Raw genomic sequence first — 20753 nt, 5'->3', positions numbered from 1 at the left:
GCCCCCGGGAGCCCCTCGGCGGGGCCAAAGCGAAAGTGAAGCGACTCCCGAAACGCTTTCGGGGGTGGCGGCAGGAGCCATGTGACAGCCGGGAAGCAGCCCGGCCGCACGGGGGTCGAGCAACGGGAGGCGGGGGTGTGTGTGATGATTTCTGAAGGCTGCGGTGCCCCCTCCCCGCCCGCCGCGGCAGGAGCGCCCCGCGCCGCCTCCCCTTCCCGCATCCCGCAACGCCGGCATCTCCCTCCGCAGCCGCACTCGTGCCCGTCCCTGGAGGCCGGGCCGAGCCGGGCAGGGAAGGGTGGGAGGCTCCCCCTCCTCCCCTCCCCTCCGCCGCGTCCCCCTCAGGCAGGGCAGGGCAGGGCAGGAGCGCGCCCCGCAGCGCTGCCCCCGGGAGGAGGGACGCGCGTCCCCGGCATGATCACGGCGACATATTAGGGTGGTCGCCTCTCCATCTCTTTTTTTTTTTTTTCCTTTTAACTGTTTTTTCCCCAATTTCCCTGCTCGCCGCGGCTGTCACTGCTATCACCGCTGCTCTTACCATCGCCCCTCCCGGGGCTGTCGGCTCGGCCCTGCCCCGCCGCCCCTTTGTGCCCGGCGCGATGGTGCGAGGGGCSGGCGGCCGGCGGGCGAGGGCGGCCCGGGAGCAGCGGCAGGTAAGCGGGGCGGCAGCGAGGGGCTGGCGGGGCACGGGCGGGGCACACGGTGCCGCTGAGGAGGGCGCGGAGCCGCCCGCCCCCGGAGCAGTGCGCTCCTCTCCCGCGCCTCCGCGGTCGGCCGGGTTTGTGCCTTCCTTTGTTTTATTTAGGCTGTCTGTAAAAACTTGTTATCACCGCCACCCGAAAGGACACCCCCTCCCTTCACCCCCCCATCCCCAGTGGAGACCTCTGGGGTGTCAGATCCTTCCCGTATTGGCCCTCGCTTTAAGTCTCCCTGTTCCTGCCGAGTATTAAACCTGTCTCTAGTTGCGTATCATYCCTCTCTTCAGCCTGCTTGCCCCGCCGCCCTCCCGAGCCCCCCACTCCAACCTTTCTGGCTATTTTGATATTATTTCCTCCTCCCGCCTCTCCTTGGTTTCTAAGGGACTCCCCTCCAACCTGTCTGTAGGTATGTTTGTGTAACCAGACACTGAGAGTAGCTGTCTGCCGAGGAATTAACTCGGCAACCCCCAAAGCTTAGTTTGCATTCAATAGAGGTGTTTGTTTTTCAGGTTTAAATCTGCAGACGGGTTGAAGAAGTCGCTCAAAAGGAACCACTTGGCAAATTTTGTTTCCTCCCTTGAAATACTCTGGACGTGGAGCAGGTGGGGGATCGGGAGGGGAGAATTTTGGGGGGTGGAAGGGGGTGGTAGGATGAAGAGTAATCAGGGGTTGAGTGGTGTGGGAAGGAGGGGGAAAGCGCTTTAAAGTTGGGAGAGTGGAACTGCACTTTCCCCTTCCTCTCCTCACCGGAGGCTAGCTCAAGGCTCTTGCKCTCGTTCGTTAAAAATAAATACTACAGAAGTTGGCAAATTTTGTAGTTTTAGAGAAGTGGATTCTCTCCAGGATTAACGTAAAAAATGTGGATGTTTGAGGAACTGCTCTTGCTCAACCCGTAAATAAAGTGGAGATGTTGACAATTTGTCTAGCCTCTGGTAAATGAGAACAAAAATTATTTCATTTCTTGAAGGGCATCAATAATTGTGAGGGTGGGAGGGAGAGGAAGGAGTTTAACTATTAACCTTTATCTGGGATTGTAAATGAGTTGAAACACATGTTTCTGAAGCTTCTTTAATGCATTTGCTTTCCTGTTTCCCCCCCTGCTCTCTCCTTCACTGGTGACGGTGAAAGGTAAATTAAAATAATGATGCTTGCATTAATTGGACGAGCAGGCGATTTTATGGCTCGCCAGTAAAAAATAAATGCCACGGGAAAGTTGCTGTTTGTAGCACAAGCAGTGGGAAAGGGTCTGGAGGGCGTGGGGGGGACGGCAGAGCAGCGTGGCTGGCTGCTGGCCGTGCTCTTACTTTAGGGGGTTTGGATTTGTGTTTCCAGATCTTCACTTGAAGACGCCGCAGGACAGTTAGTGGAAGGTAAGAGAAGAGCCTCTTCCCCAGTGCTTACATCCTGCCCACGTGTGCTCTGAGTACCTGGGTGTTTGCTCAGGCCCGCGGTGCCAGCACACTGTGCTGGAAGTGAGAAATAGGAGACTGTCGAGTTGTTGCTGGACACGGTGTGCATTTTGGGAAGCGCAGCATTTTTTAGCAAAGAGATCAGCTGCTTTTACACACTGAGGTGCTTATTAAGCTAATGAATTCCTCCTTTCCAAAAAAGGGATAGTCTTTCTTTTCTTAATCAGAACGTAGGTTAGGAAAACAGAAGATGAAGAGAACAATGAAAAAGTTTCAGTTCTGACTGTTTTCTACAGTGGAAGTAATATGCCTAACTTAACATGTAGGTTGTTTCCAACAAAGATGTTAGTATTTATTTTGGCATGAATCGGGGGGGAAAAGTTATCCTTGTATCTTCTTAGTTGCATCTTTTCYAAATGTGTTGGTGTTATTTTCTGGCAGGGTTCTTGCCAGAAAGTGAAATAAAGTTATTCTTACTAGTTTTGAAGATAAACTATGTCCAGCCACCAGAGGTTTTCTCCTTCCTACCGGCTTAATGAAGTGAAAGCAGGAGATCCTGTGGAGGAGGCAAGGGGGGGAGAGATATGGGATCATAAAACTTGGCAGAGCAAGTGATTGAGTGGGGWGTCTTTGTTAGTTTGTCAGCATCGCAGTTAAAAGTAAAATATATTTGTAAAATGCAAATTCAAGTAATTTTAAATGAAAATTGAAAAAATGCTTCCCCCCCCCCCCCATTTCTTTTCCTTGGTAAGAAGTCTTTCACTTGTTTGTCATTGTTTTGTCGTTCTCTTGTCCAGGAATTAAAAATACAAAGACTGAGTAATACAGCTTATTCTCATGAATTATTGTAGAAATCTGTGCAGCATACTCACTTTGGAGGGAGTTCTTCATCTCACCCCTTAAATGAGTCCTTGCCAGCAACAAGTGTGTTGATGTACAGATCTGAAGGACTTGGGCATGATGCCAGCTCAGGCAATTTAAATGACATGGTTAATAGTGTCTCTACTGTCCTTATCACACAGTAGTKGTCTTTAATAAACTCTGACTTCCAAGTGATAATCACGGATGACAAATTAAGTGGAGTCCTAGCTCTTGTGTTCCGATGAGCTCTCTTCTGCACTGATTGGTAAATATGAAATGCTAGTTCTAGATGGAGTATAAGAATTTGCAAAATATACCTCTCTAAGTATGTTATTTCAGACAATTTAGAGCCAAATAGATTATCTGAAATTATTTCTAAACCTGAAGTGTTCCCATGGATTCTGTTGTTAGCAGTGTAAATTTTTAAAGTTTTTCTGTGTTAATGAATGTACGTGGGACACTGCATCCTTCAAATTAATCTTTTTCAAACACTTCAAAAGTGGAAAAAATTTTACATAAATTAGGTAACCCAGTATAACAAATATAACAAATCAAAAGAGTCTGTAATTCTTTTAAAGCATTTATGATGGAAGTGAAAAAGATAATTTCATCACTTTCAGTTTGAAATAAATAACCTTTAAAGAGCAGCAAATGCAATTTCAGAAATACACACACTGGCAAACAGCTGTTTCACAGTGGGAATTCTAAACTTCTTTGAGTACCTCTGGTTATCATACCAACTTTTCTCCTTGTCAAATTAAAAGATTCCAGCATAATATGTAACCACAGAAGAAGAGGCAGAGTAGTACAATTGACACTTTAACTGTAAATTGCACATATGATTGCTTGGTTTATGACTTTTTTTTTTTTAAAGGTTTGATCCTAAAAATATCCTTGCTGCATGTCATCTTCCTGATTTTCAAACCTGCTAAATCTTGCCAAAAGCAGTAGAAATGCTCTTGTTCTCTGCAGCTGCTAAGTTTACTAAAGCATCTAATGTGTTTCAAATCTTGTGACTTTGATGGAAATACAGTGTTGTGTGCTTAACTGATGAATTTGGAAATGCTTTTCTTAATAGTCAAGATTGTGTTTTGAAAATGAATCCATGGATAGGAATTGTCATAATAGATTTTGGTTCTTGTGGCTTTGTTTGCAAAATTCATCCCTTTTATACTGCTGAAAACAAGATGCTACCTATGTCTTAAAAGGAACAATAGATAAATAACAGTACTTTCCCAAAAGCCATGTACAAATAAAGAAGAGTAACAGATTTTTTTTTTTTACTTTGTGTCTCCAGTCATACCACAGTCGCTCCAAAAGTTGTTAAAGTGTTAGCTTTTGTCAAAGTGAATGCCCCAACCTGAGACAGTAGTGAAATGTTACCGTGAAAAACCTGTGGCCCAGAGAATGGGGTAAAGAAGGGAATGTGCCTTGGTRTATAAATTCACCGTGTAATAAATATATTAATTTTGGTCACTCCTTGGCAGTATAGATCTGCCCCATTCATTAAAACCAAATACTTGTTGGTTACACTTAATATTTGGAAAGATACTGTGCCTTCACATCATCAGGTATTTCTAGAAATGCTTTTTGAGTTGATAGGTCACTTGTCCTTTTTGGATGCTCTGAAATTATGATAGTGRCTTTCTGATCTCAGGACGTGAAGTTAAAAGTGATCTTCATTATTAAGCATTATAACTTCCTACTGTTTTTTCCCTGTAGCCCTCCTCAAACCTGACAGCTTTTTCAGTTCCACAGTTGGCCCCATGTTCCACTTTTCTTTTTACTTTGAAGGCTGGGCAGAAGTCTTGTCAGGGTCTGCAGTTGTGCTACCCTGTGTAGGGCTGTACTTGAAACCATATGGGTGTTACTTTTCCAGAATTGTTGCCAGCATTCCCAGCTCCACTTGTTSATCAAACCCAAAGCTGAGGATTGCTTCCTTAATAAAGTATCACATTAGAAACCACAAGCTAAGCATCATGTACTTGAAAAATTACAAGCCTCGAAGGATTGGGATTTTCTGGGTGGGGTTTTTGGGTTTGTTGGTTGGTTGGTTGGTTGGTTTARGTTGGTTTGGTTTTTTTTGCTGAAAACTAAGCACATTAAATACACAGAAAAAGTGTTCAGGTTCAGAAAACTTGACAAATGTAGTGCATCTGAAACATTTCTCTGTAAAATATCTTTGTCTTACATTCTCTCTTGTTTGCCATGTTCATCACTTAAGACCTGAAATTACCAGTATGCATAATAAGCATAGTCTTACTGCTGTGAGGAATGCCACTGAAAAATCAGAATAATTTTTGGTAAAGCAGTACCTCGTGTTTTCAGAATGGACTAACCCTTGCCTTTAAAGCTCTGCAGGGAAGGGAATTGTCTTCAAAGTATTTTCTGTAAAGTGCCTGGCATGTCTCTATGTGCCAAAAAATAATAAATAATAGCAAACAGTAGTTGACAATTTATGAAGACTTCTTGTTTTCAAATTATTATTATGATTTTGGAATTCGCCTATAGGGTGCTTTCTAGCAAAAAGAAAAATGCCAGAGTGGCTTCCAGCTGGGGCAAGATGCGCTSTGATGGCAAGAGAAGCTTTTAATTKGAATAGAACACACATTTAATCGATAGTATCTTCTGTGAAGCCATCGGGCCAAAACATCAACTGGTGTAAATCAGTGTATCTCCTGCAGACTGAAGTCTGCAGAAGCASGACTGACTTATGCCAGATGATGTGAGTGTCCTTTTTGGCTTTAACAGTTTTCCTTTAATCTTCTTGCTGCTTAAACTTTTACTATGATCTGCCCACATTCCAGAAGCATGGAAGGACGATGGGATAATGTTTCCTTGCTTTCCTCCTCCTTTCAAGCCGTTGGAGGCATTTCTTCTTCGTGGTGGTGTATGCTTCAYTAGTTAGGTATGCTCTAATGTCCTCTTCAAGCCAGTGAAGGTAGCTGCCCTCCTCAAAATCAAACCTGTCATCATATTCCAAAAAACTCCAGTCCTATCTAGCTTGCCAGATGCAAGTGTATTGCAAATTGCATTCTCATCATGGTGTATTTGTAATTAAAGGTTTCTAATACTCTTGTTAGTAATCCTCTCATTAACAATYTGTGTCATGTGAAGAAGTTTTAAAACATTCCCCCCACATCTATTCCTCAGAATAATTTTATTGTGTTTGCTAAGGGTCATAATATTTTTAGTWACTAAACTATGAAATAATTGAAAATGCAGAGTTTGTATGTCTTGTGTAGTGGGATGACTCCAGTGATACTTGGGTAATAAAGAGGAGAAATAAATGTTCTTTTCTTTTTCTTCCAAGCCTCTATTAAACATTTTTGAAAGCAGTGTTAGTAAACTAATTCTTGTTAGATATGGGAAAACTATTTGAGTAGAGAGTCACTCTTTTTCAAATGTTCAAGCTAAATCTTGTTGTTTCCCGTTGAAGTATAATAGTCATTTTTAGAATTTCAGYATAAATATTTTTAACAAAACCTTCTTTGTTAAGTAATGTAGAAAAGTAATCAAGTTTCTTAGATGTCTGCCCAAAATTGATGGTTTTGAAGAAAGATTTGGGATGCTTTTGAGTGTGTGTGAGATTTGAAACAACAGAGAAATCATAAATCCTAAAACACAGGGACACAGGCGTGTTCTGAGAAGAATGGTATTAACTGCCTAATCATAAATTTTTTCTCAAACTTCTCACCCCATGTACAATTTTTCCTGATCTTTATAAACCAATAATATCTTCACTGAAAAAGAAAGCAATAAGATGAAAATGTTGTGCCCAGATGCTGTGCTGCAGAAGGTCACATAGAAATGTCAGTAGAGCCTGATAGAGACTGGATTCTGCAAGTGGAAATGAGTATACTCCATTTCCTTTGAACTGACTGGAAAGTTACTTTCCTCTTTCCATTTKCCAGTTCTTCCAAAGCTATAAAGGACCATAGTAACCAAACTTTTCACCAATATTTTATTAAAGCAGGAAATATATGTAATTACAACATTTCAAGTGACTCAATAAAGAYACATAGAAAACCAATAATATATGCAATAATTTTAGTTTTCACAGGCACTCGGATGTTTTATTTCCTTTTTCTTTGTACTTAGGAAAAACTTTGGATGGAAGTGGGGCTGGAAAAGGGCAGGAGTTGATGCCAAAAAAATAAAACACATTTCAGAACTTGGCTTAATTTTATTTTCTGTTGGTGATTCTCTCTTTGCAGAAAGTGAAAATATTCCAACAAAACTCTAAGCAGAACTGAAAGGCTGTAAGAGTGAGCCATTTGCAAAAATGTGTCTCTTTAATATACTTCCATCTTGTATAAGGAGACATGTTTTCAGTCTTGGTATCTAWTTTATTGTCAGAAACATTTTGCTAGACTGAAATTAGTCCTAGTGGAACATCAGCTCCAGCTGAGTTGTGACAGTTCATAGCAGCTGAACATCTGATAGAATYCTAAGTTAAGAGTCTGGTCCTGCTAAAGTAACGTCATAATAAGGAAAATTAACTTCTAGATACTTCTAGAATTCCTTAAAAATGTGAATTTACAAGATGCTTTCATAGGAGACAGAAGTTCTCTTATTTTGGAGGTTTTAGTGGTTTTTGTAAACTTCTGTATGGTATTTACAAACTGCATCTAGTGATGAGGAATCGAATGCTGTAAACTTATATCATAGATTGTTGTGTCTGAAGGTGTTTTTAGGGTTGCAAGTACTTCACTGGCATTTAATTTCTAGCTAAAATAATTTCTCTGTTCAGATTTCTGTTACATATTTTCAAGGGTTTTTTCCTCCACCTTTTAAATAAAATTGCAGTAGTATATGAAGGACAAGAGGTGGATGTTGTGAAGTTATTAGARAAAGTAAAAAAAGAAAATAGTTTTCTAAGTGAAATTCAGTAATGCTAGAAATTATTGGTTTTGTGTGAGCTTTGTTCCTAAACAGCCAAGTACCCCTAAAACCTGGAGTTTTTTTCAAAGTTTTATAAATATTTTAAAAAAGTGGAAGAACTTATATTGTGTATATAATACTGTGTATTGCTTTTATCTTGTAGTGAGGATTTTTTTAAGGCTAAATCTACCAGGATTTTATTTACCAACYTAAATGATTCTATAATTCTGTATTAACTGCAGATTCCTCTTGGCCAGTTGCAAAAACCCTGCRTGGTGCCGACTCGTGTAAGGTTTTTGTTTATAAGTAATTTGAGTAATATAATGGACACGCTACACTGGATAGCAGAACACMGAAACGTTTGTGGATCGGGAGTTTAATCTCTCTGCAGTTGGTTTTGGGCAAATTAAGTGTCCAGTTGTGTGAATCTGCAGCGGGAGGGGAACACATGGGACAGTTCAGGCAGAAAGTTGTTTGTGTGGGAGTGTTCGCAAAATCAGAGCCTTGTRCTGTAAGTTGGCTCTCATGATTTCAAAATGAAAGCATGTTAACTTATAAGCTTAAACGCAGCTACTCTTAATTGAGATATACATTGACAGACTCCTGAAGTCTCCTAAGTGCTTTTCTGCTGTGACTTTGTGTGCTGAGTTATCTATTTGAGCTTGAAATAATTTTATCACAGTGAAWTTTTTTAAAAATTAAATAAATGCGATCAAAGCAATTGTTAGAAATTACATTATTTGATAAGATCATCTGCTGAAAATAAAGGGGGAAATAAGATCTGACAGAGGTAAAACCAGGTAAATAGCTTTCAGCTCTGCTTTTGTTATTCAAGAAGAAAGAGAAACAATAGGTGCTGTTTAGAGTCAGGAGCTGCCCTTCTAACCTCTGCTGCTCTTAAAATGCCTGAAGGTTATTGCTTGGGTCTTGGTGGCTTTTATGCTTGCAGTTCAACTTTTAATTTTCTAACAAAAGGAGATGCAGTACCAGCCTGCTGATAAACAGTGCACGGAATAGTCAGAGAGAAGAATGGAAAAATTCCCTCACACTTTTTTCCTCCATTCCATTTACTGAAGTATACTGTCACGTTTTTAGCAGAAGAACACTTCCTCCTATGTTAAGCTGCCAAAGCTGGAGACTGATTTTTAAAAAGTAGGAACATTATGAGGATGGGATGTGCTTTTGCATTCAGTAACCCCAGCCYAAACAGCTGATTGCTGTTATGGGAAGTGATCTGAACATCCACAGGGGCTGCATGCACTTCAGTAAGATTTTTAATTCTTGCCACACTGGTAAATCYAGCCTTCTCCGCACCCAAATTCCAGCTGCCTGGCCCAGAAGTGTTCCCACTGAGTGAAGGAAGCRCCCTTTCTGTGTGAGCTGTGAAATGGGGCACAATGTAACTAATACAGAGGAACTTCAGCCAGCGCTTTGGCCCTGTCCTTACATGTGCTGCTTGAATTTGTTGGCGTGATCATTGCTGGTGTTTGGAATACCGTGCTGGCTGTGATGCTTTGTACTTGGATACCAGTGCACTCAGAGGAGAGAAGGGGTCAACTTCTGAAGGTATTGTTTTCAAGCACAGCTGAAAGTAATGGAATGTAACAGTTTTAGGAATGTACACCTGTGAGTATATAATAAGAGAGTATCTGTTTGTGTATTTTCACCACTGACATTCAGATCAAAGGTCCCCTAGGTGGTGGTGSTGTAAGGAAAAGGGAAAGGGGCCACATGTCTCAGAAACTCTGACCTGTGATCTGTTTGTTGTTTGCAAGTTTTCACTAGAAAATCAGCCATGAGCTTGTTTCGATGAGGTGGCTTACTTTCAGTTACTACATATGAACGTGCAGTTCGAAAAGTGGCAATGATTAAAAGAAAAAATACTGTCAGCAAGTACTGCCACTTAAATACCAAAACTAATGTCCAGTCTTGCACTGAACCGCACTGGGATATTGTCACAAGCACTTAAAAAAAAAAACCCATTGTGTTTTGGGGCAGAGACCTCTGGGTGACCGATGCCAAAAAGGCTGACAAGTAAACTGAGAAACATCTTCAAGCCTCTACAAACACATACCAGCTAAAACAAAAAGCCACGGAAGCATCTGTCTSTTGCCCTTCAGCTTGCTTAAAGCTAAAGGAAATCTATCCCAAATGGAGGAGGATCCTCCAGGCCCTGGAAGATGTTTAATTAATCATCCATTTCATCYTTCTCATTAAATGGCTTTTCTCACATGAGCAAATGAAAATGATGATTATACCTGGGAGAAACAATGATACCTGTTAAATCTTCCTCTGTTGCTAAGAATAGTTTAAAAAAAAAACAAACTAGATTCAATTTTAGATATGCAGAATAAGTAGAATTATGTTTGGTTTCTTTTTATGCAGGWTATGTGGATGCGTGCTGGTACATATTTGTGTAATAATAATGTATGCTATTTCTCCTGGTAGTAATTCTCATCTTCTTTAACTGAACTTGCTGAAATCAGAAGTACYGGCTTTTTAAAAATTTATTAAGGTAGAGAGACTTTTACCATCAGTTTTTTGCTAGCTTCTGTGACACATCTGACTTGGATATGTAACAAAGGCGTTTTACACGAGAGTCCTGACGTTATTTATCATGTTGCTTCAATGCTGGCACTTCGTTAGCAACAGGGAATTTCAGGAAGAATTTTCCATGGACTCAAGGAAGACAGCAGCCACACTATTAGACTTTTGCTTGGAAATCTGAGCAKAGATACGGCATGAGGGAAACTGGTTATGATTTTGGGTGCATGTTTGGTAAGCAGTAGTAAGCCAGGGGTATTGGATAACTGTGGTCATCGAGAGCTTAGTTTTTTGTCAGTGCTCAATGTGCCTAAGACCTCTGGCAATCATTTTTAACATGTTTTGGAAAGTTACTAGCGCTTTGATGATGCACATTTTTCTCTTTCCGGGTGGGCTCTGCAGCTCCAGTTTGCTCTGGATGAATTCCTGGGCACGTGGTTTGCTTTCTGGACTCAGGCCTGGGAAATCAGTACCTTACTAGGTGATAGAGAGGGTTGTTTGGACAGTTTGATTTAAGATATTATTTCTGAGATCGAGATTGAGATAAAGATCAAGTTTGTATTTTGCTTTACCCAGATTTATTCCAAAGAAAATCACAAGCTGGGTATAATTTGCAAATGTTTGCTTTAGTTGCACGGTTTTCACAGTGTGTTCTCCCACTCAAAGGGTGGGGAAAATATGCAAGAAGGCCTGTGACAGCATTTTACACAACCCTTGGCCACATGGTTTTGTTTTATTTTTGTTTTCTGTTGGCAGGCACTAAAGGGGGTGTTAATTCGTGGCCTGCTAATTTTGCTCAGGAGGTCTATTCAGCCACCAGCACAAAAAAAAAAGGGGTTTCCAGCCTGGCTGTTGCCTRTGGCAGCTGTGGTGCAATGGCAGCAAGTGCTGCTGCGATCTCAAGGCTGGACTGTTGAGGTTCACTGGCATTGAAGCCTTCAGCCCAGCTCCTCTGCTTGCCCAGTGCATCTTTGGAAAGCAGCAGTGTGGCTGTTTGTCAGCTGGTGGTACTGTRTGCTTGCTGTGCCACCCCTCTGGATTTTGGGGTTGTCGAGCTGTGTGCAGTGGTGATTTGACTTTAAGGTGGTRGTGGTGCTGTGTGCATTTCAAAGCTGTGTGTAGGATCCAGTTACCCTGAAGATTGCTTCCTGAAGCTTTGGCCTGAAGGATGGTTTGCCTGCAGATGTAACCCCTTTAATTTTCCCACCGTTGCACTGACTGTGAGCAGGGGTGGTGAGATCTTTACCTCCTGGACCCTGCCCCAGGCCTTCAGTTTTATCRTTGGTCCATCTTCMGTTGTTTGGYCAAAGTGGCACTGTTCYAGRAGRTGTAGGTCCACAGCAKCTTAAACTCCCTCTTTCCATGCAGTTCCTGCCTTCTCCCTCACTCTACAGCTGGCTCACAGCTGATCCCATACCAGCCACCATACAGCCCCYGACCTGCAGACTAGGCCAAAGAAAATCAGGTTTTCTGCAGAGTTATCTCCCCAAACTGGCTTTTTACAGGAGTGGACAAATTCTGCCACCAGCACCAAAGTGTGGTGGGAGCAGACAGTCTGGACAAGAGGGGATGATGGCACAGCCCTAGCACCAACACAATTTGGTTAAAGTATTGTAACGATGCAGCTCTTGCCTAGCACTGTGGTTATTGCCCATATTTCTAAGCARGAAAGCATTTTCATTGTTTTGTCCTGTGTCTGGACACATGAGAGAGAAAGACAAAAGCCTGAGATGTGGTTAGGCATCACTGCTAGAAAGGCAAAGGGAGATGTTTCTTTTAAATGTTATCAAAATTCTTGTTGTCAGTGCTGAGAGCCAGTCTGTGTTATCATGTTATTTTTCTTTATATTTCAAGATAATATATCAGCAAAGCAGACTGGAAATTATACCACTTAAACCCAAGGAACAAGGGTGCAGTCTGTCTCACTCTGTGTCTCTAGTTCCTTCTTTCTTAAAAAAAAACCTTAATACCATGGCAGGCATTTTTGGCTGAGGAAAGGGGTCTATTTACAGTATTTACGTAAATAATTTTTTTTCTGGAGGAAATGCCAGTCACTGTACTTCATACTTTAGGTGATTAGCCAGTGGGAGAAAATGAATTTGTTGCTCACTAGCTTGCTAAAGACAATAAAACACATTCTGCTTACGTTTTTGCCTTTCAAATATCAGAATTTTTTATCATCCTTTTTTCTTCCCCCTAAAACAAGGCTAAAGAACTAAAATAGGAGCTGTCTGAATCTGAAATGGGTAACAATAAATATTTTATAAAATTTATTTTCATATTTTGSTAATCAGCTGCAATATTCAACAAATCAAAAACACCAAAACCTGAATGTGCGACATGTAGGACTTAAAAAAAAAGAGCAAGAGAAGTTTGATTAAAATACCTTGCYCTTACAGTTGCTGAAGTTTTCATCTCTTGATGTTTGTAATGTTAAAAGCCAGCAAAAATACTTAGTGAGATGGAGAGTTCAAGGAGAGAAGGAAAGAAAAAAAAGCTAACCAAGAGAGAGAGGCGGATTTTGATACAAAAATAAAGGCAGCAACAAGAGTAATGCCTTCTGTCTTCAGAATAASGTTAAAATTAGTGTAAGTTCCATCTTTGGAGGGGCTTTGTCATGTTACAGTGATTCATAGGATAAAGTGATTTTTATATATTTTTTGCTTGTGTTTAAGTGGGATTTCTCTCAGMTAAACAAGGTAACACACACTCAAAGACTCTTTCTGCCTCATTTAAACACCCCACCTTATCAAAACTCCATTTCCCTGAGTGATGGATCTTGGCTCTGGATGGGAGAATGAAGTATTCAATTACCTTATTTTCATGTGCTAATGAAGCAGAATGTGGCTTTAGGGGTTTTCTTTTCAGCAAGGTAGCCTGTTTGGTTATGCACATGCCGCCTTCTTATGTTTCCTTCCCTGTCCCTGCCTACACTCAAGCCKTGCCCTTAATGGGCAGCGGGGGCTAATCCGTCTGCCTGCCAGCGAGCCTTGGCCTTCTTCAGCCCAGCGGGAGCAGCCCTGGCCTCTAATTAGCGGAGCCAKCAAGCCAAACTGTTTGGCTCGAAATTATTTCTTTTGGCACTCCTTGCAACAACTTTATATACCGAAAATCCGTGTTTTGGGGGTTTTCTCCTGAATTTTTCTCCGYGTCGCTGAATGCTGTTGTGAGCTTGCAATTCCTCAGCCGGCTCYCATGACTTGTCTGTCCTCGAATGGGAAATGTATGGCTTTCAAGGGTTTAARAGTGCAGGTACAATTCTGACTCAGAGTCAGATGGTAAAAGGATATTTTTTATAGCAATGTTATGCTGCTACTGATGTTGGAAAGGCACACATTCAGCTCACACATTTCTCCGTACTGGCACATGTTCCTTTTGCATCCTCAGCTTTACTTCCAAGAGGGATACTGGTTGAAGGGGTGGGATCACTCGTACTCTTGATGTTAAGATTTTGTTTGGTACTTGCATGAAATAGAATGTAAGTGTTCAGTGCTTTACATAATAGCTCCCTCACTGCAGTTGCACGTCCTTTTGGAACTGTATAATGAAAATTGACACATTTGGGTGTTTTTTCCTAGCMATTGTATGCTAGGAATTACTGTGTCAACTTCACCACAATGGATGATGGAGGAAAATAGCCATACAGGAGTTACGAGTTACTCACTGCCAGTTATTCCTCAGAAGATGAGGAACTGGAAAAAGCCAACAAATTTTCCTTTATTTCTTTCCCCAAAGAATGAGATCTAAAAAAGCTTTACAATGTATGTTGAAACATATGCAAGTTTGGAATTTTTGTGCGTGTGGAGACTTCTAAAGAAAGCAAAGAATGACTTAAATGGTTGTGGTAGGTGTAAGAATAGTCACCTTCAATTCTCCTAGTAGGCAAAAGGAGGAAGTGTAATAGACACTGAGGATTTTGTAAGGTGCACCATGCTGATTAGCATTCTGGTTTTTCCTGAAGAGGGAAAGAAATGCGTGGAAACAAAAACTGGATTTCTTTTTGAAACACTCTTTCAAAAAGGTACTGAAGTTAATGTCGTGGTGAAATCCTATCAGGTGAAAAAGTTAGGTGGTGAATGATAACTCTCGAATCCTATTTAAATGGAGCTTTAAAAATACATTTTAGRTGGAGCTTTAAAAAAATAATGTTCCAAGCAGTGTGTGACAAAGGCAGAGAGAGATCAAGAAGCAGCCCTGATCACTGAGGGTAGCTGGCCAGTAGTTTGAAGTTATCCATATTAAGGCTGCTGGGGGAAGATGACTGGAGAAATATGTGAGGAAATGAGGTAACTTAATAACACACATTGTGTCTGAAGTGCATCGCAAGCCAGGTCTGATCAATGCAGTGAAATTTCCAGTTCCYTTTCATGGAGGTGAGGCCAGTACCGTGTTCTGCCTTAGCTGGTCAATACAGCTTTTGTGCAAACATCCCAGCCCGTGCTGCTCCTAGGAAATTCACGTGTGTAGGAAATTCCCCGCATGCTTCCTCCCCTYCAGCCTTCCTCTGCTTGGAGGGGAATTTCCATGCCTCTCCCTTATCTCTTGCCTATCCTATCTCCAAAGTGTGTTGGGGAAAAACAAGGTGTATTTGGAGYTCTGCAGAGTACTGGCTGYCTTTGGCAACCAGARAAGCACGCTGTGGTCTGGCCAAAGTTACAGCAKCTCTTTCATCCCTTAAATATGGGGAAAYAGCTCTTCAGCTAGAGTTGTGCAGRGGAGGTTTTCATGACTAATAACTTTGCCAATACGTGCTGTTGTGGAAAGCAAAGCTATTAACTTGGTTGGTTATGAATTCAGTTTGTTGTTCTGGTTAAGAGTTGGAGAGTTTTCAGCTGAAACTTTTATGCTTTTAATTTCTTTAATAATTSTCAAACTGCAGCATCTCAGAGCATCCTTTTCAAAATAAAACGTGTAATTTTTAAAATACTCAGACTTTCTTTGGGAACAATTGAGACTTTTTTTTTTATTTCACACTATGTTTAACATTATTCATTCATCCCAAAACAAAACTTTTACAATGTGCAGAAAAACCCCCACCTCCCGCCTTCTTAACTGGTTTTGAGACAATTCTCCTCTTTCCCTCCACTTCCCTTTCTGTGTCCCTCCCTTGGATCTGAGTAAGTGGAGTGTCTGGTATCTCAGTGTGGCTTGAGTTTACTGAAGCAAACTTTCCASAACTTTGAAAAAATTAAAGGGAAGCAGTGCAGCAGAATGTCACTTGACAAAGTAAACTTAGTAATAGTGCTGCACTTGGCAAGAGCAGATACTTAATGTGCATTCAGCAAATTAAAATTAATGATAAACTACCTGTCTGTTTTGCAAAACTTTTTCTTAGAATCAAAGTAAGTTTCTTACTTCTTTAGTTGCTCCAGGTTTCAGCTTACTACCTGTGTAGTTGAAAACATCTCACGTAAGTTACTCCTGTTAGCTYGTGTCTCACTTTCTGTGTGTCTCACTTTCTGGTTCTCACACACCCTGCTGAACCATTTAATCTGGAAACAGTGCATAGGTCTTTGTTTCCGTGAGCATGCTTACTGACTTCTTTAGAAATTTGTAAGCTGGTGTGTTTTGGAAAACTTCTCTCAGAAAAACTAGATGTTTTCACTGTTTTCCATTTTAAAATTATGATGACAGGAAACAGAAAAAAATAATTTTATTGAAGTAGAGGTAATACAKTCTACATTATTTTATATTGGGAAACATTTTGAGTTTGTTTTACAGTGATATGTCTTGGACTGTGATACAGCTTTGTGTATTATATATTATTTGTGTATTTTAATATACATGATTCCTAGGCATTATTTTTGTGTGGAACGTAGTTATTTTGCTGAATCTCATCTCATTTGGGAGGGAACTGTTAAATTTGTATGATCATACAGTGGAACTTCATATATAATAGGCATAACCACCAAATTTTGAGTTTTGAGTTGCAGTATTCAATGCCTCACAGTGTATAAGACCAGCTGTACTATTACTTCAGAGATTCACACACTGGCAGTCCTTGTCCTGTCTGGTTAAATTAAGTATAAAATTTATCTCACTTAAGAAATATAAAGCCAACTGTGTCAACAGCCAAAAAAAAAACCAGGAAGAATTGATAGTGCAAAAMTAGCAAAAATCATCTCAAGCAGAGAGGCCTCCCCAGTGAATCAATCACAAATTGAAGATTAGTCTTTAGATAATGTTGCTTCTTGCATATCAGTAAACTTACGCAGATGTTTGGGGCCATGGAGTTAAACTGTGGCAGTGTAGGCAGATGTGCCTTGGGGAAACTGAAAGCACTTACAGCTAAACCCTTACTGCTGAATTAAATTCAACCCGCTAAGTGTGGTGCAYAAAGCCACCCTTCAGGCTGCAGTGTGTTGGATTTCACTTCAGCTGCTCTGTAATCTTCAGTACCTGAGCAGGTAAAGCCATGACAGTAGCCTGTTCTTGAGGTGACCAAATTATGGTAAACATCAGAAATCCACATCTGAAATAAGAGGTCACACGCTCTTTACCAAGCGCAGGCAAAGAAAAAAGACTCTTTGATGTGGCTCTGGTGTAGTATCAGCTCTGTCTGTAACAAGACCTTTGCGCTTCGAACTTGATTTGTGTATAAAAGGCTGTACTGTTGGGTGGAAGGGCTTATCCTTCCTGTCTTCTCCACCCCCACTGCCTTCTGCACCTCTCGGGTGATCTCTGTTWTGGCTGGCTTGGGTCTCAGCCAGCTAGTCCTCATCCCACCCAATCACCTAAACCCCCCCAGATAATCCCATTCCAGTGCATAAACCAGAGCAGCCATAACAGCAGTAAACAATTGCATAGCAGCTGCTTATTGCAGAGCTACCCCCACTGGAGAGGCTGATGGACCTCAAGTGCTGCTGCCCAGGGARSAGCCCCTCAGGTGGCAATTGGTGCCCTGGTGTCTCCATCTGGTTCTCAGCCCACGTAGCAATTTCCATACCTAGAGTTCATTGCTTTGCTGAATGTGTGCCCCTTCTTAATAACAGCAAAGCCCTTCACCCCACTGCTGTTTGTACCTGGTTTTGTGTGTCTGGGGCAGAACTTACATAGAACTTAAGGATCCCCCTTTCATGCCTTTCTCCTTCACCGTCCTCATTTGCACTGGCATTTTGTCACTGTAAAGGAGTTGGTTTTGGTRTACCTGATCTGACAGGTATTCTTGATTTGACAAGACAGTGCCACTCTTTGAGTCATAATTATTTACAAATTAGACTTCTATCCTCRGATATGCAAACATGGTAAATCTTCCAATGCTCTATTGTAGACAATGAATGTGGTAGAAAAATGGTAAAGGGTGAAATAACTAAGTGGGGCACCTTACCTGCTTTTCTGCTATACCTTTTTCACACTACCACAGTCWTTTAAGTAGCTTTAAGTTTTGTGAAAAATGGGTTAGGTATTCTGCTAGATAAGAAACATCCTTACCATCACATTGCTGTAATTAAGCTGTTACATAGATTAGTGGTCCTCATACTTAAGCCATGAAATGGTGGTGGCTGGTTTGAGGAGAAATCCTCAGCTCCTGCATAGGTACTGCATGTTTTAGGGTAGCCAGTCAGAGATGTGTATGAGGAGGGGATTCACTTCCTTCAGAGTTCAGGCTGTCCATGAAGATGGCAGAAGATAGGATTTTGCAGTTGGTTGAGGWCATGCTCAACTTGAGGCTTGAAAGTTAAAGCAGTCCCACACATTATCACAGCAGAATAGTCACTGTTGTGGTGCATGCACYGGTGTGTTTTCTCGGTGAGCAGAGGAACACAGGCCTCCTCCTGTCATTTGCTCAGCAAATGGAGAGAGAAGATGCCAGTGGAAAAGGTGACCAGTRTGGTTCCTGCATTGGCATCTGGGCAGCAGGTGTGCTCCCAGGACTGCCTGCCTGCAGCTGGGGCTGTGAACTGTTACAGACACCAAAACAGGACGGGCAGAGGGGATTCAGAAAGGAGTCTCTTGATTTGTGTCCTCCAGACTCCACCTCTCCCTGATGAGCTCTGTGTTAAGGAAGACACGACTGTTCATCATGTCTCAGGTGATACTTGGCAGCCAAGCAGTTGGGTTTTCACAAAAATTCCTCAGCGAAAAGTAATGTATGGTTAAGGAGTGTTTATTGTTTGTTTGTATTTAAATAAGGCCATTATTAATTGTAAAGACAATATTAAAGCAGGGTCATATCTCCTGGCAAACCCTGTAATCCATTACTTTCAGTTATATGGTTTAATATCTCCATGTGGTAGGGCATTAGCTGCATTGCATGTTGATGTTGAAAATCAATTTTGTCAGTTCTAGATGTTCTGTATAGGCATTTCAGATCACAGTTCACATGAAGGACTGCTTYTCTAGGTATTGTCCTGGGAATTGCCCCTCCATGCATCAGAAATCCGGCTTTTCTGTTAGCCAGGTRAGGAACAAGAGAGGAGCTGATAGAAGTCGCTCATCACTGTTAGCCATCAAACAGCCGTGACCTTGTTTGTTTTGAGCTAATTTTCGGACGAAGAAAGCATTGACATTTCTTTCCCCTCCTTTTAGATTGATGGGTGGAAGCAGTCCTTGGGATTTGGCTATTTTCAAAACAAAATATTTGACCTGAAAGGTAATATTTATAGCAGGCAGCTAATAGGAAACATACTTGCCCTCTCTCCGTGTCTCTGGTGTGTGTGTGTGTGTGTGTGTGTGCGCGCACTTTGGGTTCCCTCCTGGGCCTGACCTCTGCAGCACTCAGTGCAGCCTCATTGCCTTCACCTTCCATTCCCTTCTCCTGATAAATGAACCCCTGGAAACAGCGGGGCTCGGTATGCGGGGAAGCAGGGTGCAGGAAGTTCACGGCAGTCCCGTGCCATTCTGATCCTCTGCAAATGTCCCTTCCTGCCTGAGTGATGGATGGTTTGGGGCTTCTGCATCAGTCCCTTGTGAACTCTGAAGGTCACCCGGGACAGCGTATTCTCCCTTTGGAAAGAGACCCTGCAGGGATGTTGATTTAGTGACATCTAGCAAGGACTGACCCTGTCAGTCAGTGCASTAATGCTGGCACTGGGGAATGGTGTTAGCATTGGGTCACTGGATCTAAAGCAGGAAGAAATGRTAGCTGGACTCTATGAAAGCCCTCCTCTGGGCTGCTGATTGGACCTGGCAGGTGGGAAGGGGCTATTTTGGAAGAGGTATCTGGCTAAAGGAGCAACTGCAGTCTCAGCTCTCTTGCAGCAGAAAGTGCTTTGCATTTAAGTGAGGACTGAGGAGTCCTCATCTGCTTGCAAACTGGTGCTCTGGTTTTTCTTTCAAGGTAAAAATATCAGGGGGGCATGTGAGAGTGTCACGGATCGTGACAGGGCAATAGGTCTTTAGGGAGCTTAAAAACTTCCATGTAATTAGAAATTGTGCCTGCAGTTTTTTTGGCTCCCGGTTTCTATGAAGTTTGGGTTTGAACAAATCTGATTTTCTCGTATTTGGACCCCTGTGCTTGTCAGTGAGGATTTGCTGTGATGAGGTGTGGCTCAGTGGGACTCAAGGCACAGGACAGGCAGCAAGGTGCCTGTGCCATTAAAATAATTAATGATGGGCAGAACCAAACCAGTTGCAAAAGCAGCATTTGGAGTGAGGTGGGAAGAACCTGGGCAGAAACAAATACAATTCTAGTCTCCCTTTCCAGCCTCTMCCTGAAATGCACTGCTGGTGGGCCTATTTACCATAGAGGAATTTGTTTACTGTAGTCTGGCCATAGCTGCAGATTTAACTACATATTTGAAAACACATCCTATTTTTTCCAGTCAAAATTGCTGATACACCAAATGTGTGACTTCACAGCAGCTGGAGACCCAGCAAAAAATCCTGCATTCCACAAACAYAGCAAAGTTCCAGATTTTGGTTCAGCCATTATGAGTTCAGAAATAGAGATCATACTCTAAGCAAGTTGGAATTTGAATGAATTTCAGCTGACTATTTATTAAAGCTCTATTTAGACTGGGCTGTGATGAGGCTGGATTGCAGAGCTACAGGCTGCGATCAACACTCAGCAGGAGGTTATTTAGATTAAATACCAACTGTCTTGGAATGGTGGGAAAGTTGCAGACAAAAGTTTTATTTACTGGGGTTTTGGACAAAGTTGTGGGATTGCAGTAATATTTTAGGAATTCTGCTGGACAGATAGTTTTCCTCCTTGAAGAAATGTTCTTTTTATATTGCAGTGTTCTTGAATTCAGCTACTCTTTTGTGTATCCTCTGTTGAATACAGTTCATATCCAATTTGTTCCCCTCCTTTATCTCCTTACTGTGAGAATGTAATCATCCTTTTGCTTTCTTTCAGTCTGCATTTTTTTTTCTGCCAAGAGAAAAACAAGGGAGAACCTTTTTTTTGGGGGGG

General features: G+C 41.7%; 1 protein-coding gene across 1 annotated transcript in view; it reads left to right on the top strand.

Annotated features, from left to right (window-relative positions):
- The first annotated feature begins 2049 nt into the window (after positions 1 to 2049).
- PRDM1 (PR/SET domain 1) overlaps positions 2050 to 20753 on the top strand; it is a 98025-nt gene continuing 79321 nt past the window's right edge. Inside the window, exon 1 of the mRNA XM_057375415.1 lies at positions 2050 to 2068. The gene's annotated coding sequence lies outside the window, so the exon portion shown is untranslated. The remainder of the gene's footprint in view (positions 2069 to 20753) is intronic.

This window comes from Malurus melanocephalus, unplaced genomic scaffold (assembly GCF_030028575.1).
Source record: "Malurus melanocephalus ecotype Western Australia unplaced genomic scaffold, MMel_1.1 scaffold_248, whole genome shotgun sequence".
In the NCBI taxonomy this organism is placed as follows: Eukaryota; Metazoa; Chordata; class Aves; order Passeriformes; family Maluridae; genus Malurus; species Malurus melanocephalus.
This window is presented reverse-complemented; position numbering and strand designations above follow the sequence as displayed.